Source organism: Wolffia australiana, chromosome 19 (genome assembly GCF_029677425.1).
Source record: "Wolffia australiana isolate 7733 chromosome 19, ASM2967742v1".
In the NCBI taxonomy this organism is placed as follows: Eukaryota; Viridiplantae; Streptophyta; class Magnoliopsida; order Alismatales; family Araceae; genus Wolffia; species Wolffia australiana.
This window is the reverse complement of record NC_135853.1, coordinates 8,732,407-8,740,395: the sequence shown is the minus strand read 5'-3', so window position 1 is coordinate 8,740,395 and position 7,989 is coordinate 8,732,407.

Genomic DNA, 7,989 nt, shown 5'->3' with positions numbered 1-7,989 from the left:
CGGCTGGGCGTCTTGCGCCCGCCCACGCAAGCGCGTGACGCGTCCACCCGCGGTCACGCACCGCTCACCTGCGCGTACCCACGCGCCGTCCACGCCCGCGCACTGCACGCCCCGCGGGCGCGCGCCCGACAGCGCCTGTGCCCGCACAACCCCGGCGTCCACGCGCTCTGCTGACACCCAAGGTCGTACGCCGCTACGGTGCACGGCCTCCACCAGCTCGTGCTTCCACGCCGCCCACGGGTCACCATCCGACGCCCAGCTTCACCGACCGTCGCTCACTCCACCCTCGGCATTATTTTGAACGTGAACGACGCCGTGGACTATAAATACATCTGGTACCCGCTCCTCTCCCCTCCGTCAATCTCCAGTATTATTACCTGCTTCAGTCTCATCTTTCGCTATCTCGTCCGCGGCCCATTTTCAACGTCTCGTCAATTGGTTAAGCACCTCGTCGAGTGATAGGGTATCTCTTTGTGGTTGAGGGTTATTGCTGTCCTTTAGCGTCGAACACCTTTGGGCCGTCACACGCCCCTCGCCACCCAGTCGTCGTAGTTGGTCCGACGGGTCATTAGGAGTTTGATTTCAGATCAATATCTACCCTTTGAGTGATGAGGATCTTCTTTCCTATCTATGGACGACTGTTAATTGCTCATTCGACGATTTCATCTATCGGCATATATTCATAAAAATCACGAACCTATTCATCGAATCTTCTGACATAATACATCACTCTATCTCTATCTGTATCTCTACCTCTATCTCTATCTCTATCTCTATCTCTATCTCTATCTCTATCTCTATCTCTATCTCTATCTCTATCTCTATCTCTATCCCTATCTTTATCGCTATCTCTATCTCTATCTCTATCTTTATCTCTATCTCTATCTCTATCTCTATCTCTATCTTTATCTCTATCTCTATCGCTATCTCTATCTCTATCAGAATCTCTATCGCTATCTCTATCTCTATCTCTATCTCTATCTGCATCTCTATCTCTATATCTATCTCTACCTCTATTTCGGTCTCTATCTCTATCTCTGATGTAACACGACTGCCGGGATCGAGCGGCTCGCGTAAACACCACAGGGAGTGGAGGGCAGAGCGACGGCGCGCAGCACGGGACGAGGGCTTCGGTGAATCGGTGGGCCCGGCTTCAGGTAGCAAAATGGTTGATGACGGTGATGATGTCAACACGTCTCCGGAATGATCTCGACGAAGAAGTGAAATGACGTCGACACCCTCAAGCTGCAAATCTTGGATCTCTAAGAAGCACCCTCGGAGTGATCTCGACGAGGAGGCGGTGATGATTCTGAAGAGTTGCTCAGCTTGAATCTTTAAGAACGGCCTCGGAGTGATCTCGACGGGGTCACGAGGTGGGTCTCATGGAGTGATCTCGACGTGAGAATGCAGTGATGACTCACGGAGTAATCTCGACGTGAGGAAGCTAGAACTATCTACGAAGGCAGCAGCATAAGGCGGCTGCATGTATATCCTATAGGAGGGGGCCTTGGAGGATAGCTACTTACGAAGCCCGTAACTAGAGGATCCTAACTAGGTAGGCTTGTGACTTGGGAGGGTTCTAGCTAACTACGAATGGATGGTAACGGACGAGGGTATCGGCGGCGGCGGGTCGTCAACAAGTCCTCGGAGTGATCTCGACGAAGAAATGTTGACGACGTCAACCATTGGGAACTGAAAGTCTGGATTCTCCTAACTTCGTCCTGGAGTGATCTCGATGGGGCGAATGAAGATAACTTGAGGGTTTCGAGAGGGTCGTGGCGCTAAGTAGGCAGAGGAGACCGGGGGCGGGCAAGGCGACGGAGGGACCTGAGCTAGCAAGGATGACTCAAGGCGGCTAACGGGGTCGGCAATTGACGGTGGGTGAGGTCGAGACGACCAGGCCGGGCGAGGTGGCCAGGGAGCCGTGGCGGCCATGGAGGCTATCTCGGCCATGGAGGCCGGGAAGGCCGTCGCGGCCGCGGAGGCCGTCTGGGCTTTGGCGGCCGAGGAGGCCGTTGGAGTCTTGGCGGCCGCGGCGTCCGTCGAGGTCTTGGCGGCAGAGGAGGCCGTCGGGGCCCTGGCGGCCGCGGAGGCCGTCGCGGCCTTGGCGGCCGAGGAGGCCGTCGGGGCCCTGGCCGCCGAAGCCTGGGAGGCCGCGGAGGCCATGGGGGCCTTGGCGGCCGAGGCGGCCGTCGGGGCCTTGGCGGCCGCGGAGGTTGTCGGGGCCTTGGCTTCCGCGGAGGTCGTCGAGGCGGCAATGGCAGCCGCGACGCCTGAGGAGGCCGTGAAGACCATGGAGCTAGCTGTGGCGGCCATGGATGCGGTTTTCTCTGGATGTGGATGCGCTGGCGGAGACGGCGGCGGCGCTCCGGCGAGAAGAAAGGAGGAAGAAACCCTAACGAACAATTGTTGATGGCATTTTCGTAATTTTGCTGAACTTCCCAAAAATCACAAGAAATTCTAAAATACTCCTAAAATCCCTAACTACTCCAGGGGGCTACATTGAGAAAATCCTTTTCAATTTCACCCACTTTATTACAAAGGGCAAACTTCTTTTTATAGGGAATAATTATGCCCAAATCTGTTAGGGGAGATACAAACAAACAAAACAAAACAACCAACAAACAACAGAAAAAGATATTTTCCTTGAGGCATGATGGTCCCCCATCAATCTCTATCTCCTACTCTAACTTTGTCTATATCCCTATCTCTAATTTTATCTTTATCTCTATCTATAGATTTATCTCTATCTCTATCTCTATATCTATCTCTATCTCATTAGTGATCTCTATCTTAATCTCTATCTTTTACTATATCTCTATCTTTTTTTCTCTATCTTTATCCCTATCACTATATTAATCTCTATCTCTATCTCAATCGCTATCTCTATCTCTATCTCTATATCTATTTCTATCTATGTCTCTACCTCTATCTCTATCTCTATCTCTATCTCTATCTCTCTCTATCTCTATCTCTATCTCTATCTCTATCTCCATCTCTATCTCTATCTCTATCTATATTTCTATCTTTGTCTCTTTCACTATCTTGGACTCTATCTCCATCTCTATCTATATATCTACCTTTATCTATGTCTCTATTTCTATCTCTATCTCTATCTCTATCTCTATCTCTATCCATATCTATATCTCTATCTCTATCTCTATCTCTATCTCTATCTCTATCTCTATCTCTATCTCTATCTCTATCTCTATCTCTATCTCTATCTCAATCTCAATCTCTATCTCTATCTCTATCTCTATATCTATCTCTATCTCTATCTCTATCTCTATCTCTATATCTGTCTCTATCTCTATCTCTATCTCTATCTCTATATCTGTCTCTATCTCTATCTCTATCTCTATCTCTATCTCTATCTCTATCTCTATCTCTATCTCTATCTCTATCTCTATCTCTATCTCTATCTCTATCTCTATCTCTATCATTATCTTTATCTCTATCTCTATCTCTATCTCTATCTCTATCTCTATCTCTATCTCTATCTCTATCTCTATCTCTATCTCTATCTCTATCTCTATCTCTACCTCTATCTCTGTCTCTATTTCTATTTTATATCTATCTGTATCTCTATCTCTATCTCTATCTGCATCTCTATCTCTATCTCTATCTCGATCTCTATCTCTATCCCTATCTTGATCTCTATCTCTATCCCTATCTCGATCTCTATCTCTATCTCTATCTCTATCTCTATCTCTATCTCTATTTCTATCTCTATTTCTATTTCTATCACTAGGTTTATCTCTATCTCTGTCTCTATCTTTATCGCTATCTCTATCTCTATCTCTGTCTATATCTAAATCTTTATCTTTATCTTTATCTGTATCTCTATCTCTATCTCTACTTTTATCTGTATTTCTATCACCATCTCTATCTCTATCTATATCTCTATCTCTATCTCTATCTCTATCTCCATCTCTATCGCTATCTCTATCACTACTTCTATCTCCATCTCTATCGCTATCTCTATCTCTATCTCTATCTCCATCTCTATCTCTATCTCTATCTCTCTCTATATATATCTCTAGATCTATCTCTATCGCTATCTCTATCTCTATCTCTATCTCTATCTCTATCTCCATGTCTATTCATATCTATATATCTATATCGATCTATGTCTCTATCACTTTCTCAATCTCTATGTCTATCTCCATCTCAGTTTCTATCTCATCTCTATCTCAAACTCTAACTTTATCTGTATCTGTATCTCTATCTCTATCTCTGTCTCTATCTCCATCTCTATCTTTATCTTTATCTCTATCGCTATCTCTATCTCTATATATATCTATATCTCTATCTCTATCTCTATCTCTATCTCTAACACTATCTCTATCTCTATCTCTATCGCTATCTATATCTTACTCTCTATCTTTTACTCTATCTCTATCTTTTGTTTCTCTATCTCTATCTCTATCACAATCTCTAGGCTTATCTCTATCTCTATCTCTATCCCTATCTATATCTCTATCTCTATCTGTACCTTTATTATTATCTCTATCTCTATCTCTATCTCTCTCTTTATCTCTCTCTCTATCGCTATCCTCATCTCTCTAGGTAATACTATATCTATCTCATCTCTATCACTATCTCTATGTCTATCTTTATCTCTATTGCTATCTCTATCTCTATCTGTATCTCTATCTCTATGCCCATTTTTCTCTGTATCTCTATCTCTATCTCTATCGCTATCTCTATCTCTATCACTATCTCTATGTCTATCTTTATCTCTATTTCTATCTCTATCTCTATCGGTATCTCTATCTCTATGTCCATTTTTCTCTGTATCTCTATCTCTATCTCTATCTCTATCGCTATCTCTATCTCTACCTCTATCTGTATCTCTATCTCTATCTGTATCTCTATTTCTATCTCTATCTCTGTTTCTAGCTCTATCTCTATCTCTATCTCTATCTCTATCTCTATCTCTATCTTTATATCTATCTTTATCTCTATCTCTATCTCTTTCTCTATTTCTATCTCTATCTCTATCTCTATCTCTGTCTCTGGCTCTATCTCTATCTCATCCTATATCTCTATCTCTATCTCTATCTCTATCTCTGTCTCTGTCTTGTCTCTTTCTCTATCTTTATATCAATCTGTATCTGTATCTGTATCGCTATCTCTATTTCTATCTATATCTCTATCTCTATCTCTACTGTTATCTCTATCTCTATCTCTATCCTTATCGCTATCTATATCTATATCTCCATTTATATCTATATCTATATCTATATCTATATCTATATCTATATCTATATCTCTATCACTATCTCTAGCCTTATCTCTATCTCTATCTCTATCCCTATCTATATCTCTATCTCTATTTCTACCTTTATTTCTATCTCTATCTCTATCTCTATGTTTATCTCTCTATCTCTCTATCGCTATCCTTAATCTCTCTATGTATCACTATCTCTATCTCTATCACTATTTCTATGTCTATCTTTATCTCTATTGCTATCTCTATCCCTATCTCTATCTCTATGTCCATTTTTCTCTGTATCTCCATCTCTATGTCTATCTCTATCGTTATCTCTATCTCTATCTCTATCTCTATCTCAATCTCTATCTCTATCTCAATCTCTATCTCTATCGGTATCTCTATCAATATCTCTATCTCTATCCCTCTCCCAATCTATATCTCTATCTCTATCTCTATCTCTATATCAATCTTCATCTCTATCTCTATCGCTATCTCTATCTCTATCTTTATCTCTATCTTTATCTCTATCTTTATCTCTATCTTTATCTCTATCTCTATCTCTACCTCTATTTGTATCTTTTTCTTTATCTCTATCACTATCTGTAGCTCTATCTCTCTCTCTATCTCTATCTTTATCTCTATCTCTATCTCTATCTCTATCTCTATCTTTATCTCTATCTCTATCTCTATCTCTATCTCTATCTCTATCTCTATCTCTATCTCCATCTCTATCTTTATCTCCATCTCTAACTCTATCTCTATCTCTATCTCTATCTCTATCTCTATCTCTATCCCTATCCCTATCTCTATCTCTATCTCTATCTCTATCTCTATCTCTATCTCTATCTCTATCTCTATCTCTATCTCCATCTCTATAATTATCTTTGTATCTCTCTATCTCTATCTCTGTCTCTACCTCTATCTCTATCTATATATCTCTCTCTATCTCTATCTCCATCTCTATCTCTATCTATATCTCTAACTCTATCTCATTCGGTACCTTTATTTTTATTTCTATATCTATATTTGTTTATAATTCTATCTCTATCTCTATCTCTATCTCTCTCTATTTCTATCGCTATCTCTATGTCTATCTCTATTTCTATCTTTATCTCTATCTCTATCTCTATGTCTATCTCTATTTCTATCTTTATCTCTATCTCTATCTCTATTTCTATCTCAATCTCTATCTCTACTTCTATCTCTATCGCTGTCTTTATCTCCATCTCTATCTCTTTCTCTATATCTGTCTCTATCTCTTACTCTATTTCTATCTCAATCTCTATCTCTATCTTTATGTTGATCTATATTATTTTTTCTATCTCTATATCTTGTTTTATGTTTAACTTTATGTTTATCGTAATCTCTATCTCTATCTCTATCTCTATCTCGATCTTTATCTCTATCGTGATCTCTATTTGTATCTCTGTCTTTATCTCTATCTTTATCTCTATCGCTATCTCTATTTGTATCTCTATCTCTGTCTTTATCTCTATCTCTATCTCTATCTCTATATCTATCTCTATCTCTATCTCTATCTCTTTTCCTATTTTTATCTCTATCTCTATCTCTATTTCAGTGTTTGTCTCATTCTCTATTTATGGCCATCTCTATCTCTACCACAATGTCCACTGAGACCACCCGCCTGTGTTTCCCAAATAAGGAAATCTCGTAGTGATGTACAGGGTATGGATAACCTCTTCCCATGGAAGAGGTATCCTTTAGAGATATAATAATCTCAATATTCTGACTTTGGGCCATCACTAATGGCTTGTATAATCTTCCCAAAGTCGGGACAGTCGTTGTAATAGTGTGGGATTTGATCAAATCCCAAAACTCGGGTCTTCACCATGTTGAGGACTACCGGTCTTCGGCTGAGAGCATCAGCTATGGCGTTGTCCTTCTCTTTCCTACGCGGTATCATGAATGTATAGTCCTGCAAATAAGCAATTCACTGAGCGTGTCGATCAGTGACCTTCTGGTCGTGTAAATGCCGAAGGGAACTATGGTCTGAATAGAGTAGGAACTCCTTAGGAAGAAGATAATGGCACTAATGGCAAAGTGAGTGGACTAAGGCATGAAATCCCGATCGTAGTTATCGTAACGACGCTTTGTATCATTTAATTTTTCGCTGAAATACTCAATTGGATGTCCGTCTTGACTAAGAACGCCACCAAAACCTACGCCACAAGCAACTTCAAACACTTAGTTGAAGTCAGGAAGTCGTAGGATTTGAGCGTGTGTCCTGCGGGGTTTGATTTCACTTCGAAGGCCTTGTCGGCCGCCTTCGTCCATTCAAACTTACTGAGTTCGATAAGGTCAGTAATAGGGGCGGCGACTCCACTAAATCCTGGGACAAAACGTCGGTAGAAAGTTGCCAATCCCAAGAAACTGTGCACGTCATGAACGTCCTTGGGCTTGGGCCATGTCATAATGGCTTTGATCTTCGGCGGATCTGACGAAACTTGGTGAGCTGGTATGATGAAACCGAGTAAGAAAAACTCGGCCATGAAGAAACTACATTTCTTTGGGTGGGCATAGAGTTTCTCCCTCTGATGCGTGGCACATACCTCTCAGAGGCGTCGTAGGTGGTCCTCATGGGTCCCACTGAAAATCAATATGTCATCAAAATATACAACAACAAATCTACCAATTACTGGGCGGACGACCTTGTTCATCAAGCGTTGGAACGTACTCACGGCGTTGGAGAGCCCAAATGGCATAACATTTGACTTGAACAGGCTATCCCTGATCTTGAAGGCCGTCTTCCA